We start from the raw sequence: 22,310 nt of genomic DNA, 5'->3' as shown, positions 1-22,310 counted from the left end.
ATTGACACAGAAAAGGCGTTGGACAAAGCCCAATACCCAATCCTGATAAAACCTGTCAATAACATTGGTATGGGAGGAAAACTTCTCAACATAATAAAGGGAATCTATTTCAAACCAATGGCCAACACCATTCTTAATGAAGAGAGGCTCAAAACATTCCTTTTGAGAACAGGAACAAGGCAAGGATGCCCTTTATCACCATTCCTATTTAACATTGTGTTGGAAGGCCTAGCTAGAGTAATAAGGCAAGAAACAGAAATAAAGGGCATCCAAATTGGTAATGAAGAAGTTAAACCATCCATAGAAGAAAACTGTTCATATAAGTAAAAATAGGATCAATGATAGAGGCCCTAATACACAGCATTAACAGTATACAAACCACAACCAGCAACCCACAAGCTCCAGGGTATAAGCTAGATAACTGGGATCTTCAAAAAATTAAATGCTTATGCTCGTTAAAAGACTTCAACAAAAGAGTAAAAAGAGGACCTATAGACTGGGAAAAAAAATTTGGCTATTATAAATCAGATAAAGGTCTAATCTCAGAAATCTACAAGAAAATCCAACACCTCTACAACAAAAAGACAAATAATCCAATTAAAAAATGGGCAAATAAAATGAACAGACACTTCACCAAAGAAGACATTCAAGGGGCCAACAGACACACGAGGAAATGCTCACGATTTTTAGCCATTAGAGAAATGCAAATCATAACACAATGAGATACCATTTCACTCCGGCATTACTGGCACAAATCAATAAAACAGGAAAAAACAAATGTTGGCGGGGCTCTGGGGAGATCAGAACTCTTATGCATTGCTGGTGGGAATGCAAAATGATACAACCGTTTTGGAAAATGATATGGCACATCCTTAGAAAGCGAGAAATAGAAATACCATATGATCTAGCAATCCCACTCTTAGGAATATATCCTAGAGAAATACGAGTCATCACATGAATAGACATATTCACACCCATGTTCATTGCAGCATTGTTCACAATAGCAAAAAGATAGAAACAACCTAGATGCCCATCAACAGATGAATGGATAAACAAAACTGTGGTATATACACGCAATGGAGTATTACACAATGATAAAGAATAACAATGAATCTATGAAGTATCTCATAACATGGATGAATCTGGAAGACATTATGCTGAGTGAAATAAGTCAATCACAAAAGAACAAATATTTTATGAGACCACTACCGTAAATACTCATGAAAAGGTTTACATACAAAAAGAAACACTCTTTGATGGTTAAGAGGGAGGGGAGGTGTGGGAATTGAAAAACACTTAATATGCAATAGGTAAGTGGAAACATTGATGAAGGGTAAGACAGTACAAATACTGGGGAAGCCAGCACAACCTGTACAAGGCAAGGTCATGGTAGCTCCGTAGACATATCCAAACTCCCTGAGGGACTGAATTGCTGGGCTGTGGGGACCATGATCTCTGGGAATATCTAGCTCAATTGGCGTAACATAGTGTATAAAGAATTTATTCTACTTTGGAGAGTATCATCTGGGGCCTTAAAAGCCTGTGAGTGGCCATCTGGTCTCACCCCTTCAGGGGCAAGGAACAATGAAGAAAACTAAAGATACAAGGAAAAGATTAGTCCAAAGGACTAATGGACCACATCTACCATGGCCTCCAGCAGACTGAGTTCAGTCCAATGAGGTGGTGCCTGGCTATCACCACTAACTGCTCTGACAGAGATCACTATAGAGGCTCCAGGACAGAGCTGAAGAAAAATGTAGAACAAATTTCTAACTCAAAAAGAAAGAACAGACTTGCTGGCGTGACAGAGACTGGAGAAACTCTGAGAGTATGCCCCCTCGGACACCCTTTTAGCTCAGTAATAAGGTCACTCCTGAGGCTTACCCTTCAGCCAAAGACTGAACAGGCCCATGGAACAAAACAAGGCTAAAGGTATGCACCAACCCTGGAGCAGGGACTAGAAGGCAGGAGGGAATAAGAAAGCTAGTAATACGGAACCCAGGGTTGAGAAGGGAGAGTGTTGACGTGTCATGCCATGAGGTTGGTAACCAATGTCATAGAACAATGTGTGCACTGTTTGACGAGAAACTAGTTTGTTCTGTAAAGCTTCATCTAAAGTACAACAAAAAATAAAAAGTATTCAAATCTAGAGTTTGTGGATGTTTAAAATTTCAGTTTAGACCTGTCATATGCAATTAAAAGAAAATTACAAATTTTGCAACAATATGACATAGGAATAACATTCCTCATATATGAAAAAAAATATATGAAGGACATATAAAATAGAAGACAAAAGCTCTACAGCCCAAAAGAAAATTGAAAGTTAATGGGAAATAAATTTACAAATATATGTTGTAGACAAATTGGCTATTAAATGTATTAAAATATGCAATGTCACTAATAATCAAAATTAAACGTTTTGTCATAATTTATCATTACTCTATCAAATTATACTGACCACAGGTTGAACCTGGGAAACTGCCATTTTTACATGTCAAAAATGATCTGACATTGGCAATTTTATCTTAATACATTGATAAAAATACTGTATACTCAAAATGCAATTAATTATTGTCTCTATGGGTGGAATTGGGGCTATTTTCATTTATCCATTGTGTTTTCAATTTTTTTAAGTGAGCATGCTGTTAATTTTTCAAGCCATAATATTATTTTAAGAAAGGATTTTGGGAAAAATGTGTTACTTAGCTTTACTTAATTGACTTCTACACAAGGCTGTCTATTAAGAAGTTGCTTATTTCCTCCTAAATATTTTCTATACAATTAGAACAGAAAAATCAATAGAAAAACGAGTGTTTTGGTTCGAGTTTCATGAGTTTCCTGGACACAATATTAAGTGAGACAGGTTTAATTAAATCTCATTCATCCTTTATCCCAGAGGCCATAGTCAGTATTTAAAGATAATAATACTATTAAATATATACACACACACACAAAAAACAAAAACACAAAAATATGGACTACTTAGTTACTGTTTAGATTAGTCTTAAGAGATTTTAGTTACTGATTTAGAATCTTAAGTGTTAACTGAAAGGGATATCAGGAAAAATGTAGTTGTGATGGAGCCCTGTTCTGCTAACTGGAAGGTCAGTGGTTCATACACACCAGCCTTTGTACACACTGGCTCCTCCTTGATAGAAAGAAAGATGTGGCAGTTTGCTTCAGAAGAGATTTACAGCCTTGGAAACCCCATGGGACAGCCCTACTCTGCTCTATACCGTTGCTGTGAGTTGAAATCAACTCTACAAGAATGGATTTTTTTTTTTAATGGTTAATTTTAAGTGTCATATTGGCTAGGTTTTTGTGCCCAGTTGTTTAATCAAGCACTAGTCCAGATGTTGCTATAGCAGTTGTGTGTCATTAGTATTTAAATCAATTAGCCTTAAGTAAATCAGATTAGTGATTCATAATAAGATGGGTCTCATCCAATCAGTTGAAAACAATAAGAACAAAACTGGAGGTTTGCAGAGGGAGGTTTCTGCTGACAGGGTGTAAATGGACATCCTGCCAGAATGCCTCTCTCCAGCCACCAATTAACTTTCCTATTTGGGACATATAAGACTGCTGGAATTTCTAGCCTGTCCCCTAACCTATCAATTGTTGACTTGCCAGCCCCCACAATTATGCCAGCCAATTCTTCAAAGACCCTCTCTCTCTCTCTCTCTCTCTATATATATGGCTCACTGGTCTTGTTTCTTTACAGAACCCTACCTAAAATAGTAGTCCAAAAGCACTATTGATAAATCTAAAATTAGTTATTTATATGTAATGATTAACTAATGATTAATGACCAATAATAATATGTGTATAAAAAATTAATTTCTTTGACACATCTTTAGTGCTTAATCTGTGCCAGGGGTTGACCTAGGTACTAAAGATTCAAAATTTAATAAGGCAAACAGGTCCTCATATTCTTTAAGCTGAAATATAGAGAAAGAAAATAATAGAAATGTATCACACATAGTACTCATGAGAAAATTACCAGTATGTAATGATGACTACAAAGAAAATCAACAAGAAATTGAGATATAAAATAACAAGATCGCAACCTTAGATAGGGTGATGAATAATTTCCTGAGGAAATGACATTTAAGAGAGTTAATTTGAGGCCCTAAATTAAGAAGCAATTTTTCAATGGGACCTGCCACTTAGCAAAATCAAGGTTGTAATCCCAGTTTCTTGATTCACATCAACTGAGATTTAAAAAATAAATTTATTTTTACTTTGTAGTATTGTAAATTACAGTGGAAAATATCAGTAGAATATTTGATGTTCTATGATGCTCTTCTCAAATCAAGTGAAGTCAATTATTAGAGTAGAAAGACTAAGGTAAAGAAAATTTTGTCTAATTTTGGTTAATCTCTCATGTGGGAAAATAGAGATTTTAGCAAATTCTTATGGTGCTCTATGTGGTGTAGCTGCTAAGGTGTTTCAGCCTAATGGCTAAAAGAATTGAATGACTTATTTGACCATATGCAAAATCCTTTGGTAATAGAGATATTTCACCTGTCTTTCAATTTAGGCTATGATTTTTTTGTATTTCAAATAATAAGTTACCAAGGTCCTTAATTTCAGAAATCCTCTTGATGTAAAGTTTAAAAGGATAAAACATTTGGTGCCATTATCTTGAAACTAGAAATGTATGACTTTCATTTAGATTTTCTACAGCCATTTTTTTCTAACAATAGAGTAAAAAGGAAATTAAGAAGGGAAAGATCATGAAAGGAATATTTCTATTGTCATGTATTTCCCTTTATTGTTCTTCTTTAACAATAGTCTCCCTGTACTCCTTTTTCTTTCTTCTTCTTTGTACCAATTACATCAGAGCCAATTCAACAGAATGTCTTTAAGCCAGGAAGGTTAGGATAAAAAAAAAAAATCTCTTCTTATAGTAGCTGTGCACTGTATGGTTTGTATTTTCACAATAAATTCTCAAGGATGATCTTCCATAAAGCTCATCATGACCATTAACACACTAGGTGCAGAGTAACTGAGAGAAAGAAATCATAAAGTTAACAAAAGATTGAAGGAAGTACAAAAGTTCATTTCATCGTATCGGGAAAAATAGTACCATCAGGAAATTCAATGCCATGTACCAGAGCAGAGTTGTCTACATTTATAGTATACCTCCTTATTTTTGCAGAGGGAATATCAGTTATTTTAATATTTTTTCAAAGTAAGAGAGAAATAGAGACTTGAAAATAAGTTTTGGAATATGAATAACAGTACCAAAATAAAGTCATACACATTTAAGTTGACTTATATTAGCAACACTTGTTCATATACATTGTATATAACACTAATGCAAGACTGACTTTTTTCCTCAGGAGTCCTACACTCCCAGAGTGGGATTATTGCTTCATTAAATTATTTGAAGTTTGTCAAATCCCATGTAGAATGGCATCATAACCAAAAGTACTATCTCAGGGCTGGGGAAAGGTAAAGGGTAACATTACTATGATGCATTGTTAGAAGTGGGTAATGCACTGAGCTGCATCACACATACATCCATTAGAGAGGTGGAATTACTCCGTATAGAATAAAGAACCTTCTGAAGAGGCATGTAATGCATTCCACACTTTATAGCTATGTGGCTAGAGTTAAGACTTGGCTGACGTTTCCATTATCAACCTTATTTCTCTGGAATGTATAACTCAGCTCTACCAATAAACCCAATAGAAAAATGTTAGTATAGAAAGCTTTATAAGAGATGAGTATTTAAATAAATTCAGATACATTCAATTTAAAGACAGCATCCCAAATAGAAATGAATCCATATTTTAATTCCATTTCTGTATGAGAGCATAGGTCAGGACAAAAATGGTGGCCCAGGTTCCAAGAGGACTGCTACTCTGCTTATAGTTGCTTTCCAGTTAAGTCTATGAGCAAACCAGAAAATAGGCTGAGTAAAGGTTGTACCCAAGAAAACGACTGGCATGAGTTGACACAGCTTCCTGAAACCCCACTATGGCTGTAAACTGAAGTCTGATGGTCAATACAATCCAGAGTGATTTACCATACAGGCAAAAGAAGTACCGCAGTAAGTTTTTTATATCATGAGTAGTTTCCATCTTCTCAAGCCGCACTCTCCAACGCACTGGCCTTCAGCTACCAGCTATGTGTGGCTCATTCAATTATATTGACTGAAATTAAATACAACAAATATTTATTTCCTCAGTTTCACTAACTGCATTTCAAGTGCTCAATAGCTACAGGTGGCTGTTGTTCCTGTTAGTTGCCATGGAAGTGATTCCAAATCATGGCAATCATATGTGTGCAGAGTAGAACTGCTCCACAGGATTTTCAAGGCTTGTGACCTTGTGAAAGCTGATTGCAATTGGCTACTACTTGAGACAGCACAGATAAAATACTCTCATCGTCACAAAAAGTTCTACTGGACTTCATTGGACTAATATATAAGGAATTTCTTTGCCACAGTAACTAGTTCCTGTGTTCGATTTCACACTGGGTTATTCATTAGGCCTTCAGTTGGTCTGGTCATAGCCTACTGTACAATACCTATGAATCCAATACCTATGAAGAATCAAATCTATGTATATTGTGTAATGTTTGTGGTCAGCACATACCTTTTTTCTTTGTGAATTAGAAGGCAATGATCCAGCATAATAGGAACAGTAAAGGACTTAGGAGGTTGGTAAAGTCTAGGAAGAGCCAATATGGGAGTGGGAGATGACTCAAAAAAGAAAAGCTTCTGAGTATCACAGGATTCAAACACAGAGGTATAGATCCTTCATTTCACATGAGTTGGCTCAGTTTCTGACAAGAAAAAAAAAAAAAAGGCCCATGTTTCAGGGATATTACACTTCGACTGGCATAAGTTTATGCATGAATTTTCTCTAGAATTTCTGCAAAAATAAAGTCAGCAGATTATAGGGCACTGGCATGAACATTTGAATTATGTTTATAAATAAGATAGCACAGAGAATGTATTTTAAAGGACATTAAATATGCAGATTGTGGGAGACTAAACAATGGCCCCTACAAGAATGTTTACATCTTAATCCTTGGTATAATACACAGCAAAAGAGATTTTTCAGATGTAAAACTACAGTCTTAAAATAAGGATTTATCCTAGATTATCTGGGTGGGCCTAGTCTAATAATTTGGATCCTCAGGAGAGATATGTCTATAGTTGGTGTCAGAAATGATGTGACAGAAACAGTAATCTGGAGAGATGAGACAGAAGGGGAAATCAGAAAGATTCAGATTGTGGGATGTGCTGTATCCAACATTGCTGGATTTGAAGATGGAGAAATGGGGCCATGAGCCAAGAATTGTAGGTGATTTCTAAAAAACTGAGAATAATCTCTGGACGACAACCAGTAAAGAAATAGGGACCTTGGTCCTACAAGTGTTTGGAATTGAACTTTGTTAACACCCTGAATGAACCCAGAAGCTAACTCTTCCCTAAGAGCCTCCAGATAAGGGCCCAGGCTGGCTTTATCTTAGCTTGGTGAGACCATAAGCAGTGTACCTAGTCAAGCCTTCTGGACTTCTTAACTTACAGAACTGTGAGATTATATATGGATGTTGTTTTAATTAAGCTTCTAAATTGCAGTAATTTGTTATGGCAACAATACAAACCAATATAAGTTTATATATGTAAGTCCCACCGATCTTGTTTCTCATTTATGGCAACCTTCCCAAGTCATTAAGGAAGAAGATGGAGTGAGAAGAGTGTGGAATCCCCGTTTCTAGTTTTACGTTTTCTGATTTGTAAATTCTTTCTTTATCTTCTGTAATACCTTTATACCCTCACCAAACTTGAACTATTCAGTACGTATTTTATCTTTTGGCCAAACATAATCTTGTTCACAAACATTAATGAGCAAGTATGAAATTCCCTAATATTTTACAAGGGCATGAGGCTTTTCTACTTAATCAATTCCCTCCCTATGTGCATTCACCCCTCAGTGTGTCTCCGATCACACTAACCCCAGTTCTCCTTCTTTGACCTTTATCCACACATCACTCATACTCCTTGGTTTCAGGACTCCCTGTACCTACGTCTTTCTAGAAATCTCTGTTTCTCCCAGTTTCTGGTTTGGAGCTTGTAAAAATGGGGAGAGGGTGGCATCTGACCTCCTTTAGCTTCACAAAGGGAAAGGAGAATCAAGATCAATATCCCAAAGCCGATTCCTATGAGGCAGAGGTCAGAGAAGCCTCATCTCTCTGCCGTCTTTACAAATTCTGACACCAACTTCTCTACTGGGTTCAATAATTCATTGCATTGGCCACACAGAACTCACAGGCAACAATCAAGGTTGTGGGTTTATAAAGGAAGTAAGAGGTTACAATTCAGTTTCAGAAAATGCTCAGGATACAGTTCTTCTATCAGGACAGCCTCTTTTTAGTCATGCCTGCAGGCATGCCCCTCTCTGGCCCCTCAGCCTCTGCTCTGCTTGGGCAAGGGTTACAAAGCTCTTTTAGTTCTGCCGATAAGTGCCCAGAGGCATCCCATTCTGCTGGTAAGACTCAGCCTGAAGGCGCTCAGCTCTAGCTCCACGCTTAGCTCCATCAAGTGCCTGGAGGCACCCTATACTGCCAGTAAGTCTCCTGCCCAAAGGCACTCAGCTTTCTTGTTTCAAGGGTCAGGAAGCCCACTGAGCCACCGCCCGCCAGTTTCTCCTGTCCTCATTTCTCTGCCACAGCTTCTCACCATGTTCAGTGCTACAGCTCTGTCTCTCTTTCTCTCTCTCAGTCTCCTGGTTCCAGGAGCTTCTCAGCACAGGGATCCCGGGTCCAAAGAACCCACTCCACTCTTGGCTGTCTCTCCTTGGCAGTGGTGAGAGCTCTTTTCTGCATCTGGAATAGCTCATTTCAAGCCCAGTAGAATGGCAAAACTGATCAATCCCCTTGGTGGGTCACAATTACCCTATTTGCACAGCTCCACCTTGAGTGTGAGTTACAAGGCCATGGTGACAAAGGCCACACAAAAGCGACCCATCACGCCACAGAGCTATTCACCTGTTTCACTTTTTATTTTCAGGATTGCATATTGTGAGAGATATTTGAAGGATAACACTGAAGAACTGAAATTTTCTCATGGTACCCCTGACATGCCCTCAGCCCCCCACAACCTTTTCTCCCTAGCCCTTCTTGAACATTATTTAACCTGTAATTGTCCCTCTCCATCTGTCTTGATAAAATCCAGATATTCCCAAATCAGCCTGCAAACCACAAGCATAATTGTTCTATTCCGGAATTATACTTAATTTCCTTCTGTTAAAAAAAAAACAGAAAAAAAACAAACCCGTTGCCGTCGAGTGGATTCTGACTCATAGTGACCCTATAGGACAGAGTAGAACTGCCCCATAGAGTTTCCAAGGAGGGCCTGGTGGATTCGAACTGACCTTTTGATTAGCAGCGGTAGCACTTAACCACTGCGCTACCGGGGTTTCCTCCCTCTGTTAAAGCCCCATAAAACATTTTTCCCTCCTTGCCTAACTTAGAGCAGTTCTTTGGTGCCTTCTCATGCCTGGCGTTAGTCTTGCTACAGTTCTGAGTTTTACATATCTGGGCTCCAAGAAGATCCTGCAGATATCACAAGCCTTAATGCTTTATAAAAGCCCTGAGACTGGTAGTGAAAAAGACACGAGGACAGGCATGAGTGCAGGCACTGTGGAATTGTGTCTGCATGACTTGCTTAGGCCACACAGATTGGGTTACCCCTGTGGTATCTGATGCAAAATAGGTGGGCATGGACTTTGAAGACATTCCACCCAAGAGAAGGGATGTGGCATTTATGCGTCTGCTACAAGTTTATATTACAAGAAGTATCTCATCAAATTTGGTCTCTGTGGATGTTCCACAGGGCAGGATATCTGTGCTATAACTGGGTTCTTTATCTGCTTACTCCTCTTCCCTGTAATTCTGATTTTTTAGGTCCTTGAAAAACACTTATGGGAAATAACTCTCTACTTTGCATAACAAATAGAATAAGGCTTAGGTCAGATCTCTACAAAATTTAAGCATAGCCATCAGAACAATTTTAATGATGTGGGTTGCTTGTTGCATAATCAACTTAGCTATAGCAATTAATAGTAAGAATCATGGACCAAACTGAGAGGTGTGTAAGAGTCTGTTATGATTTATTGGCCAGATATTGAAGCATTTGTCATAATGATTTCCATATAGTGTCCTCTACCTCTCAATTCTGTCCTATTGCATTTGACTGGATAATGCCGTTGCCTACTGCAACTTATATATGTGTGAACATGTAACTAGTCATTCAAAGCAAGACATTTTTGAGAATAAAAGGAGGCACTATTTTTAATTAGGCTGAGCCAACAGGCATAAATCAGACTGATACCAGGCACACCAGAATGTATGGCCACCCGAATGCTCTTCTATTCACTCAAGAATCTTAACCCCTATTTGACTAGTTTAATAGGGAGAGACTTCAAGATTAATTTTAACAGCTGGAAATGTAATGCCATCAATTTAAATTAAAAAACAGTTTGCTAGCATTGGATAAGTGGCAGGTAGTTCAACCTTGTGCAGGTATGATGTCCAAGGCCCATCTTCCAGGTAGAACACAGCCGAAGGGCAAAAGGATTGATTGTAGGTGGTAGTCCAAGCAAGATAATGGTGCTGAGACTTTACCACACAGTAAGTTTTCCTTCAATTAATGAAAAATAAACAGTTTTGACAGACATTGTACAATTTCTAAAAGGGAAAGAAACATATTGATAATACTTGAGCATATCTGATGATCACAGACTTAATATAAGCTGATTTTTAAATAACATTAAAAGAAAATAAATTCAGTCTTGGCTTTTCTGGTTAGATCGTAGCTGGAGCAATTGTTTCTAGAAAAAGGCTAAAACAAACATGACAGAGGGTCCTTGGCTTCTGTCTTTGCCCCCTATTCTTACCTTTTTTTTTTTTTTTTTGCTATCTATCTCCCCATGAACTTTTGCTAGCCGAAAACCCACAAGGCTTGCAAAAATGCTTCTTAGGAAGTAATGATCTGAGGGTTGTGAAAACAGGAACAACTCCAAATCTCAAATTGCAGTTAAAATGAAAAATTGCTGCCTAAGCCAAATTTACCAGGGCACGTACTCAACATTTCCTATCCTATAAAAACCCTGAGCTTACTTTGGTTGAGGAGTCATCTGGTTGCTACAAATCTTTTAACCTCGATTTGAGTTACTTAAAACATTTTCTTTTGACAGTTCTATGTTTTAAAACAGAAAGCTGACAAATTAGTCTGCACGGAAACCGCTAAGATGGTGTAACCATTATATTGAGGAATGGCTGAGGAAACTTCTAAAGTTTGGCCTTTACATGAGAAGGTTTGTTGAAAATAAGAGAGTTGATTTGTTCTGTTACACTACAGATTAAGAATGATGAAGAACACTATAGAGATAAGTACTCAATTCTAAAACCCTGATTGGATATAAAAGTTCATTTTGCAAAGCAGTGAACTTTCCATTTTCATGAATGTTTATGAAGAGGTCGAATGACCATTTTTAAAAAATATTATTCAATTGCTGCTTTAGGTAAGAGATTATCTTTTAGTAGCCATCTATATCCAAGTTTCTCCTCTTGTATTTCTGTCATGTGATGAACTCAGGACTTTTTTTTAATAAAGCCTTACCATTTATTTCCTTTGAGGGTATTAACACAATTTTACATTAATGGAAGAGCACTTGTTATACATTTGCATGTATATAACTTTACGGAGGGAAATCCTACCCAGGAGGTTGTTGTCATTTACTACTAAGTGCATTTCAAAATGAGATACATACTCACAACTATATTTATACTCAGGAAATGATTTATGGGTAAATATTGCTTAAGAGGCAGACAAAAGTAGATAACACAAGACCTGATTCTGTAAAATATTTTTATACCTTGTCTTGTTTTACAACAGATGAAAAAAGAAAAATCTCTTGGAATTTTATAATACTAAAAATTATATAAACATTCTTCCCCCCTCAGGGGACAAGTGTCTTAGAGTCCATTTACTCTAATTCTGAATTCTGAGGTAAATGTTTTCTCTCTTTTTTAAGCTGAGTTTTGGAGCCTTGGTGACACTGTGGTTAAGAGCTTGCCTGCTAAACAAAAGGTCAGCAGTTCAAATCCACTAGCCGCTCCTTGGAAACCCTATGGGGCAGCTGTACTCTGTCCTGTAGGGTCGCTATGAGTCAAAGTTGACTCAACAGCAACGGGGTTGGTTTCGGTTTTAAGCAGGGTGGTGGTCTTTTCTCCATGGACATTTTACTAACTTGTAATTACAGAGAATAAAAATATGGATTTACCAAGATCACATGATTATTCCTTTTTAGATTCCGTATCATGCTTACTTAGTCCTCACCTCAATAGAAAATTACTTTTGATATTTCATTTTACTACATCCACTATTTCCATTATATTCAAATAAGGCCTTAAAAGAGTATGTGCATGTTGTCATTGAGCTTTGTTCTTCAGTATGTACCAATTCAGTTATGAACTGACCTATCTGACCTTTCTGCTCATACTGTTTTCCCTCAGCCAAATGCCTGCCCAAGTCCCTGTTTTCAGTTTTCCACCTCAATTCCTTTTCTGCCTCCTGAGGTCCTTTTAAGCAATGACCCTGACCTTTTAAATCACATACTTTATTGTGGTTTTTGCCAGTTTTATGGCTTTTCTAATGCTTGTAGGTTAGCTCTAAGATTTAGTGTTCTCCTTGTGTGTGTACCTTATTCCCTCTACTAGATCATATGGTATTTATTTATTTATTGCCAGTGTCTGTAGCTGGCATTTCAATTTACTCCTCATGAGCGTATGTATCTGCATTGCTTATGTGGATCCTCAGTAAGCATTTATTGGTTAACTGATTTTGATAATTTACTCTATTTAAATTAAAAACAAGCAAACAAAAATGCACTGTAGGAATTTGAAACAAGGAACTGATCAAAAAGAGAGGGCAGCTGTGTAGGGAATTTGTCATAGTTCAGGCTCAGGACTTCCACTTGCCTGGGCAGAAACTCAGCCTTGCCTGTATCCCAGATTTAACTCAAATTACAGTTAATGGATTCACTTTGACTAAACAAAAGAGGTAGAGACATCTGAATTCCAATTCAATTTATAAATTTACATTGAGAAATAAGTTCATCAAATGGATCAAATATTTGACTCTGCTTCTTGTGGCATCTTTTCTCCTGGAGGGTATTCTGTGCACACACTGTACGTGCCCTTTTCATATGCTCAAGTTCCTGAATGAGTCGCCATATGACTGCCTCAGCCTGTCTTTAGTATGTCAATATTCTCTCTCCTCACTTCTGAACTATAATGGTTTGTAAGAAACACCAAAAGCTTAGAAATATTTTGGGAGGAAAAATAAAAGAAAGAAAAAACAAGAAAGATTTGAAATACAGGTACTAATTTAAAAGCACATCTAAATTGTAATAAAATAAAACTTTGAAAAACAAAAAGCTTATTTAGTCAAAAGGAAACATTGGTCATTATTTAGGCTTTAATCAATTCTTGCTGCTCTGGTAGTAATATATATAAATATATATATATATTTTTATATGTATATATAACAGGAATTACATATGTTCTCTGAAGTCCCATGGTTTCATTTATTAGTTGCTGTTATCAGTTGCCCTTAACTCATACAGTACAGTCATATTTCCTAAGTTTTTTGGGGCGAATATAGCACCTCATTGTTGAGCCCATTTGTCACCTAACTTTAGGTAAATGGGACTAATGATTGAGTGAAAATATTAGTTTACTTGGTTGTAAATACCTTGAGGGCAACTTCATCTCTGGAGCTCTACTTTGGGAAGCATCCGCCACCTGGTAGGAGCTTAGTATGCTTAGTGGATGTGTGGATATACATACACATAAATGAACAACATAGGTTATTTTGGAATGGATGTTGAAGAACTATTGGCCTCCTGAGTAATATATCAATAAGATATCTCATGGAGATGCAGTTTTGTCTTCTTTAGAGTTTCTAGTATTCATCAACCATAAATATGGTAGGATCCTGATTTAGAGAGCAATAGAACTGTAGATAGTTTTAAATGATAAATCCTTAGTGTCGTTGCTTTCACCAATAGTCCTTCTGGTACTGAAACTTCCAAAATGAAGTCTTGTAATTTTTGGAAAAAAAAAACAAAAATCATTTTATATTCTTCAGATAATAAAAGAGATTTCAAATTTTGAAAATATGCATTTGAATCCCTGCAGCAGCCCTTCATACCCAGTCACTATGTTACAGTGTCGCCGTGAGTTGGAATCGACTCGACAGCACTGGGTTTTTTTTTTTTGTATGTTCCTAAGGTTCTGTAATTCTTCATTGATTTAACAAGAGAAGAGCATGACTTCATATCACTAGGGCTGCCTAATTGTCTCATCTGAAAACTTTGCCTGAAGGAGCAGTTTAACTTAACAGGTATATATTTTTTAATATTTCCTTACATTTCAGTAGAGTTTTGTTCACAACTACTGTATACAGGGGTAAAGTGAGTACAGAGTTTAGAATCAATTTGAGTGTAAATACTATTTCTTCTATAATAAGACTGTTGTTGTTAGGTCCCAATGAGTCAATTTTGACTCATAGTGACTCTATGCGACACAGTAGAAATGCCTCATGGGGTTTTCTTGGCTGTAATCTTTACAGGAGCAAATCACCAGGTCTTTCAACCACATCCTGCCAACCTTTCAGTCCTTTCAGTTAGTAGCCGAGTGCTTAACCCTTGTGTCACCAGAGCTCTATAATGATACTATTACAGTCACAAACCACTTAAGGTCCATTTGCACAACAATTCAACCACATATACATCCATGGTTCCATAAGGTTATAAGAGTTCAGAAATCCTCATTGGAGAACAGGACATAGCAGATGTAACCAGATGTAACTTAAGCAACAACTTCTCGAAGGCAACACGTGTATCTCATGTATCTCCTGTCTCTGGTATACGAAGTGATGACGCTGCCGGGTGTATAATGGTACAGTAAATATATACCCTAAAACATGTAGGCCTTGACAATCATATAATAAGCTGGCCTTGACAGTCATAATATGCACTATACTGGACTTTCTGTTGTTATTTTGATGCAAACTTCCCCTACTTTAATAAATAAAAAGTTTACTGCAGGCAGCAGCATCCAATCTCGTGTATCAAGTGTGTCTCGAGTGTTGTAGCATTCTCTCTCCGTTTAGTTTTCTTTCGAAAATATTACCATGAACTGCATCATGGCTCCCAGTGCAGCAAAACCAGTGCTAGTGATAGCAGTAACAAGGGGCAAAGAAGAAGTATCGATTTGGAAGTGAAATGAAAGGTATTCCGTATAGCTTTGCTGAGCATATAATGTGCTCTCACAACATCCAAATGACGAAGTCCTATTGAACAGAACATATATTGGACATTAAGCAACATAGGACTGTATATATAAAACCTAACAGTCCTCCAGGCCCTGATTGCCCAAAAAATTAAAGAAAAAAATAATTTTGCATAATTTTTATAAACTCTTTGTTAAATAACATTAATATTGTTACATTTTAAGGAATGTGTTGGTGTATTAGACAGTAAATTTTGGTTTTCAAAAAAAATTTAATGAACTGAATGAATTAAAAATAGTTTGGCTGTATTACTCTAATTTCCCCAATTCCTTGTTCCTTTGGCATTCATGCTTCTGCAGAAGAAAACGAAACTTCTAGAGCCATTTTTTGAGTAACTTTTCAAAATTGGAGGAGCCCTCGTGGTACAGTGGTTAAGCATTCAGCGCTAACAAAAAGGTCTGAAGTTTCAATCTACCAGTGGCTCCTTGGGAATCTATCCTATAGGGTCACTATGAGTCAAAAAGGCCTTGATGGCGTTCCAGGGTTTCAGAGTTTTCAAAATTGTTAAAAAATGAAACCCATACTCTTTCAACATTATGGGACAGCAGCACTTGGAACTTTTTTTTTTTTTTTAATATTATCAAGGAATTTCTCATTTTCTCATATCATATTATGCTTTTTAGTCCCTTCTTTCCAGGAAGTATAGGCTGATTTAGTCTGCTATTGCTTCTGCACCAATTTTTTTTTTTACTTTTAAACATCAAAAATAGTGTAAAAATAATGAAAACTTCTAAAATTTTTCAACTGTTACAAACTCTTTTCTTGCCCTATCTATACCTCATACCAGCTATGTAAATAACAGTTTTGTTTTAAGAAAATATCTGACAGAGGGGGACAGGATCTGGTTGAATGGACTTGAGAAATACAGAGTGGAGGGGACAAATGTGCAGTCACATTATAGGGAGAGCAATAGGGCCACCTAACCACGGGCGTATAAGTTCTTGTATGAGAAACGGACCTGAACTGTAAACATTCACTTAAAGCACAATGAAAAAAAAAAAAAAAAAATCTGAATGTAGGTGTTATTTCTGTGACTTTCTAGCTGTGTGAATGTAGTAAAATCATGCAACCTTCCTGAGGTTGCATAAATTTAGGGTAGTAATTTCTATCTACCTTCACAGACAGGTGTTGAAATATTTTGGAAAATCTAAAGGGATATCCATATGCAAGGTAAAATTTTTGTTATGATTTTCTCTTTACAATTGAGTTGATGTCATTTCTTGTTCTATCAGGAATTTTTCAAGCTGTATATTATTTTTCACATTCACAAATCTTGCAATGACATATCACTAAGACATATTTCCTGGCAGTGCAAAGAAATCCGGTGTTTGATTGTTATCGAGTGCATTCTGAGGACCGATCTAGACTTAGGGCAGTGTTGCAGCAGATAAACAAATGTCCTTTTTATCACTGACTTTATTAACAGAACTGTCCTACAGGTTTGTCTCTAAAACATTTGAGTCCCTCTTTAATCAGCAAAACAAAATATCAATACATTATTCATCTGTCATAGAATTCAATATTGGCTTGACTTTGAACCATTACTTGCCAAAGGCTTAACTAAGTCACCTGATATTTAGATCTGTCATACATGTTAACTACACATTTCTTTAAGGTTTATTCTGACTGAAGGCAGTGAACAATGCGAAGGGACTGTTTCACTTTAACTCCATAAGAAATTGTTTCATCTTCATGACTCTCTTGTATACGTAGAAGTCAAACGAAAACCTGGATCACCCCTGGGTAGTAGAAAGGAGAAGGGTTCTGTGCTTTACAATTATCTAAATATCTCAAAATATCCCTTTTTTGAGTTGGGTGTTAGAACGCCCATTTTACCAATAATGAAATTAAGCCTCCAAGATATTAAAAAATTTACCAAGCAAGCTATATGCTTTCTAGTAGGCAGAATGGCCCTCAAAGAGGCCCATGCTCTAATGCCTGGAATCTGTGACTAGGTTATATAAAATGGCGAAGGGGCTTTCAAGGTATCCTTTTTAAAGTCTCAATACTTAAAATATAGAGATTTTCTTGGAGTATCCCAGTGTGTGTGTGATCCCAGTGTTCGATTTCATTATGCAAACCCTTAAAAACAGAAAGTATTCTTTGCCTAGTGGTAGGAGAGCTGAGGCAGGGAAAAGTCAGTTGGATGTGTAGCATGTAACACAGTATCATGGCACACATGTAGGATGCTTGAAGGCCCTTAGCACATTCTCTGGTCTACTCCATTATTAATTTCTATAATGTCACCTTTCCTTCTAAAATTAAAATAATTGAAGAAAGCACCTTTTTCAAACTGTATGCTCTGTAGTATTAGAGTTTTAGTTATAGTACGTGCAAACACATATTTACAAAATGTTCTCCACTCACTTTTATGGAGTCAGTGTAACAGATATCCATTGGAGCATCACAACCATGCTTTTGCAACACTTTATTTTAAAATATTACATATTTATGAGGAGAGAGACCACAAAACTTCCACATCAGAGAAAGAGTTTACTAGCTCATTACTCACAGAATCAGGGGCTCATTTAAGGAAAATGGTGCCTATGGTAATTAGCTTTAAATTGCTGAATGAGCTCTCACAGCTAGTGATGGAAACTGTGATGGCTAATAGAAATTGTTCATTAGTGTCCCTCCTCAGATGGCACCCAGGGAATGAAACTTACCTGCCATACCTTAGTTAGCCTCTGCACAGAATACCACCTTGCATTGGTTGCCCCAAATTTCCACAGAGAGACATAAATGAGGGCCATATTTCACCTGCACATGCAGGGGGTTTACATCTCAGGATTAGGAGATTAAGAATTTAGATAGGAGCTCCTGGCACATCTACCCATCTCCCCTCTGGAGAGATAGATTTGTCACACTGCAATGTAAGACAAATCCTCCCCAGCGAGGAGAAGGGACTGTCTATCCTTATTATCCTGTCATGGAAGCAAATGTCTCTGGGGAGACACATCACTAAATTGCTATATTTCCCTTGCTTAGAAGGCTTGGACCACGCAGAATCATGACATAGTCATGGAAAATTCTTTCTCAACATGCAGGAGTCCTATAAATTAGTAAATATGCCCAATTAGCTGCTTGCAAAACTAACTAATCAGATCACAGTGTTTGTTTGGCATCTTCCCCCAACATTGTTATTTCTAGTCTCAAGTGCTCTTAAAAAACACAGCATCTAGGTTTAATAATTTTTTAGATTTTTAGCATGATACAAGTTTGTAGACTATCACACCATCAAATTGTCATATGTGATATTCATATATATATATATATATGTTTACTGCTAGGCTGAGGGAAAGACTTCAAAATCCGATTGTTGGGATTTCTGAAGGCCTAGCTTCACGATTCCCGTCTAACTTGGTCCCTGTTACAGTTGAGTCATTCTTGGAAGTGGTCTTTGTTAGGTGCTGTTCAGTTGGCTCTGACTCGTCGTGACCCTATGCACAGTAGAACGAAACACTGCCAGGTCCTGCGCCATCCTCACAATCTTTGCTATGCTTAAGCCCATTGTTTCAGACACTGTGTTAATCCATTTTGCTGCAGGTTTTCCTTTTTTTTTTTGCTGACCCTCTATTTTACCAAGCATGATGACCTTCCCTCCTGATAACATGTCCAAGGTATGTGAGACATAGTCTAGCCATCCTTACTTCTAAGGAGCACTCTGGTTATACTTCTTTCAAGACAGATTTGTTCCTTCTTTTGGCAGTCCATGGTATATTCAATATTCTTCCCCAACACCACAATTTAAAGGTGTCAATTCTTCTTCATTGTCCAGGTTTCACATGCATATGAGGCAATTGAAAACACCATGGCTTGTGTTAGGTATACCTTAGTCCTCAAGGTGACATCTTTGCTTTTCAACACTTTAAAGAGGTCTTTTAAAGCTGATTTGCCCAATACAATGGGTCTTTTGATTTCTTGAATGCTGCTTTCATGAGTGTTGATTGTGAATCCAAGTAAAATGAAGTCCTTGACAACCTCAACCTTTTCTCCATTTATCATGATGTTGCCTGTTGGTCCAGTTATAAGTATTTTTGTTTTCTTTATGTTGAGGTGTAATCCATACTGAAGGCTGTGGTCTTTGATCTTCATCAGTAAGTGCTTCAAGTCCTCTTCACTTTCACAAGCAAGGTTGTGCCATCATAACACAGGTTGTTAATGAGTCTTCCTCCCATACTGACGCCCCGTTCTTCTTCATATAGTCCAACTTCTTGGATTATTCGCTCAGCATACAGAATGAATAGGTGTGGTGAAAGGATACAATCCTTATGCACACCTTTCCTGATTTTAAGCCTTGTTCTGTCTGGACAACTGTCTCTCGCTCCATGTACAGATTCTTCATGAGCACAACTAAGTGTTCTGGAATTCCCATTCTCCTCAATGTTATCCATAATTTGTTATGACCCACCAGCCCCTCCATGCAAGAAAGAAGTGGCAGTTTTCTTCCATAAAATTTACAGCCTTGGAAACCCTATGGAGCAGTTCTGCTCTGTCCTGTAAGGTCACTATGAGTCAGAATAGACTCAACAGCAGTGGATTTGGCTTTGAGGTTGTTCTCAGACCACTGTTGGTATCTTAAATCAAGGTTCTTATAAGCAGATCCAAGACAATGATTAATGTGCAAATGATTTACCAAGAAGTGCTCCCAGTGGAAGGTGACTGGTAAGAGAGTGGAGGAAGTAAAGCAGGGAGGAAAAGAGTACCTAGGGAAGGTGTGCTCTCAGGTAAGATCTGGCGAAGATTAGCTTCAGCCTGAACCCTCAGCAGACTCTGGAATCTAAGTATGACTCAGAGTGTTCTCACTCCCAAGTGAAGGGTGCTGGGCTTTCCTGCTTCAAAAGTCACTGGGTAATTGCCAGTCAATGGGGACAGAAACTACCAGACATGTCTGCCTGGTAGCGTGTGGCCCAAGCTCCTCTGACACCTCAAAAGCCAACCAATGGCCATCAGTTCAGTTCTGACCCATGACCACTCCGTGTTTATTAAGTAGAACTGTGTTCTGCAGGGTTTTCAGTGGCTGCTTTTTCAGAAGTGGATTACCAGGACTTTCTTCTGACTCACCTCTTGGTGTACTCAAACCAGCAACGTTTTGATTAACAGCCAAATGCATTAAACATTTGCAGGACCCAGGGACTCACCTCAAAGGTGATCGATCCTCCAAAAAAAAGTGAGCATGCAGAGGTTGGCTGTTGAGCAAAATCGAATCAAATCCTTGTAACTGAGTGGTGAACTAGGCATGAATAGTATGGTAAAAATGGACTTTCATTCCCTAAAAATATCATGTAGAATGGGAGAATATCTCTCATTCCAAATGGGAAAGTATAATGCACTGGCTCAATTGAAATAATATTCTAAATGCTTTTTAAATTGAAATTGTTCTAGTGCAGCAATCTTTCATTTACATAACAATCACATACTCTATTAGTAAAATCGTATAAACTATTAAGTGTTGTAGAACTGCAAAATTTAGGGTAATACTAATTAATATTTCTTAACTCATTACAAATTTTCAGATGGTTGGCACATTTATATACACATGATTTTTAAAATTGATTCTAAAGGAAAATGTGTTTCAAATTCCCAACAAATAATTTACAAAATAATATTATTAACTCAACCCACCCTGCTACACTCCATTGCTGTCAACAGAAAATTTATTTAACCGTCAGTGGTTCCAGTCAATGGATTTAAAACTGTTGGTTCAACAGATCCTGAATCTTCTTCACTAACAAAATCCTCAGTTGTAATGGAACATTAAAAGCTGTTTCATGTATTAATTAACAAGTGTTTTTAGAGATGACATTAAGAAATTCATAACTCAGTGTGAGCACCTTAAAAATAATTAAAAATACGTGTTAGATTATTTTTCCCTACATCTAATATTCATATTAACAGAGCAAATATATTCAAATAACATCATCTGATTGTGTGAATGTTGCCAATGTAAGTTATTTGCTCGCTTTTTGAGAGACAATAAGCAGTACCACAATCAGACAGATCATGACCAAGAGATGTTAGAAATAGCACAGGGAAAGTGTTACCATTTGCCAATCTGACACAAAGGGTCCTTGTCTTTTCCCGAGTAAGAATACATGCAAAAGACAAACTTTATCTTCAGCAAGCTTTATTTTGCTTGAGTCAAGCAAAACAACTCAGCGGGGGAATAAGCCTCTCCAAAAGACTGACTTGAAAAGGGAAGCAAGGCTAAGACTTATCCAAGTTTGGTGGAGACAATAGAGTAATGAATATTTAGTGAGCTTCTTTCAAGGGGTAGGCACTTGTGAGAATGGCAGTGAATGTTAATCAGGTTGCGTGCATCTGGAATCTAAGATGGAACACACTGAAACTCAAAATGGAGTTCTCGGCAGCAGTTGTTGTTGTTGTTAAGTGCCTCCGAGTCGGTTCTGACTCATAGCTACCCTATGCACAACAGAATAAAACTCTGCCTGGTCTGTGCCATACTCATAATCATTGTTATGCTTGAGCTCATTGTTGCAGACACTGGGTCAAACTACCTCGTTGAGGTTCTCCCTCTTTTCCTCTGACCCCGTACTCTGCCAAGCATGATGTCCTTCTCCAGGGACTGATCCCTCCTGACAACATGTCCAAAGTATGTAAGACGCAGTCTCGCCATCCTAGCTTCTAAGGAGATTCTGGTTGTACTTCTTCTAAAACAAATGTGTTCATTCTTTTGGCAGTCCATGGTGTATTCAATATTTTTCACCAACACCACAATTCAAAGCCATCAATTCTTCTTTGGTCTTCCTTATTCATTGTCCAGCTTTCACATGCATATGATGTGATTGAAAATACCATGGCTTCAGCCAGGCATGCCTTAGTCTTCTAGGTGATTCTTCACTTTTTGACACTTTAAGGATGTCCTTTGCAGCAGATTTACCCAATGCAATGTGTCCTTTGATTTCTTGAC

Source organism: Elephas maximus, chromosome 5 (assembly GCF_024166365.1).
Source record: "Elephas maximus indicus isolate mEleMax1 chromosome 5, mEleMax1 primary haplotype, whole genome shotgun sequence".
Lineage (NCBI taxonomy): Eukaryota > Metazoa > Chordata > Mammalia > Proboscidea > Elephantidae > Elephas > Elephas maximus.
The sequence above is the reverse complement of the archived record's forward strand: the minus strand, read 5'-3'. Positions refer to the sequence as shown.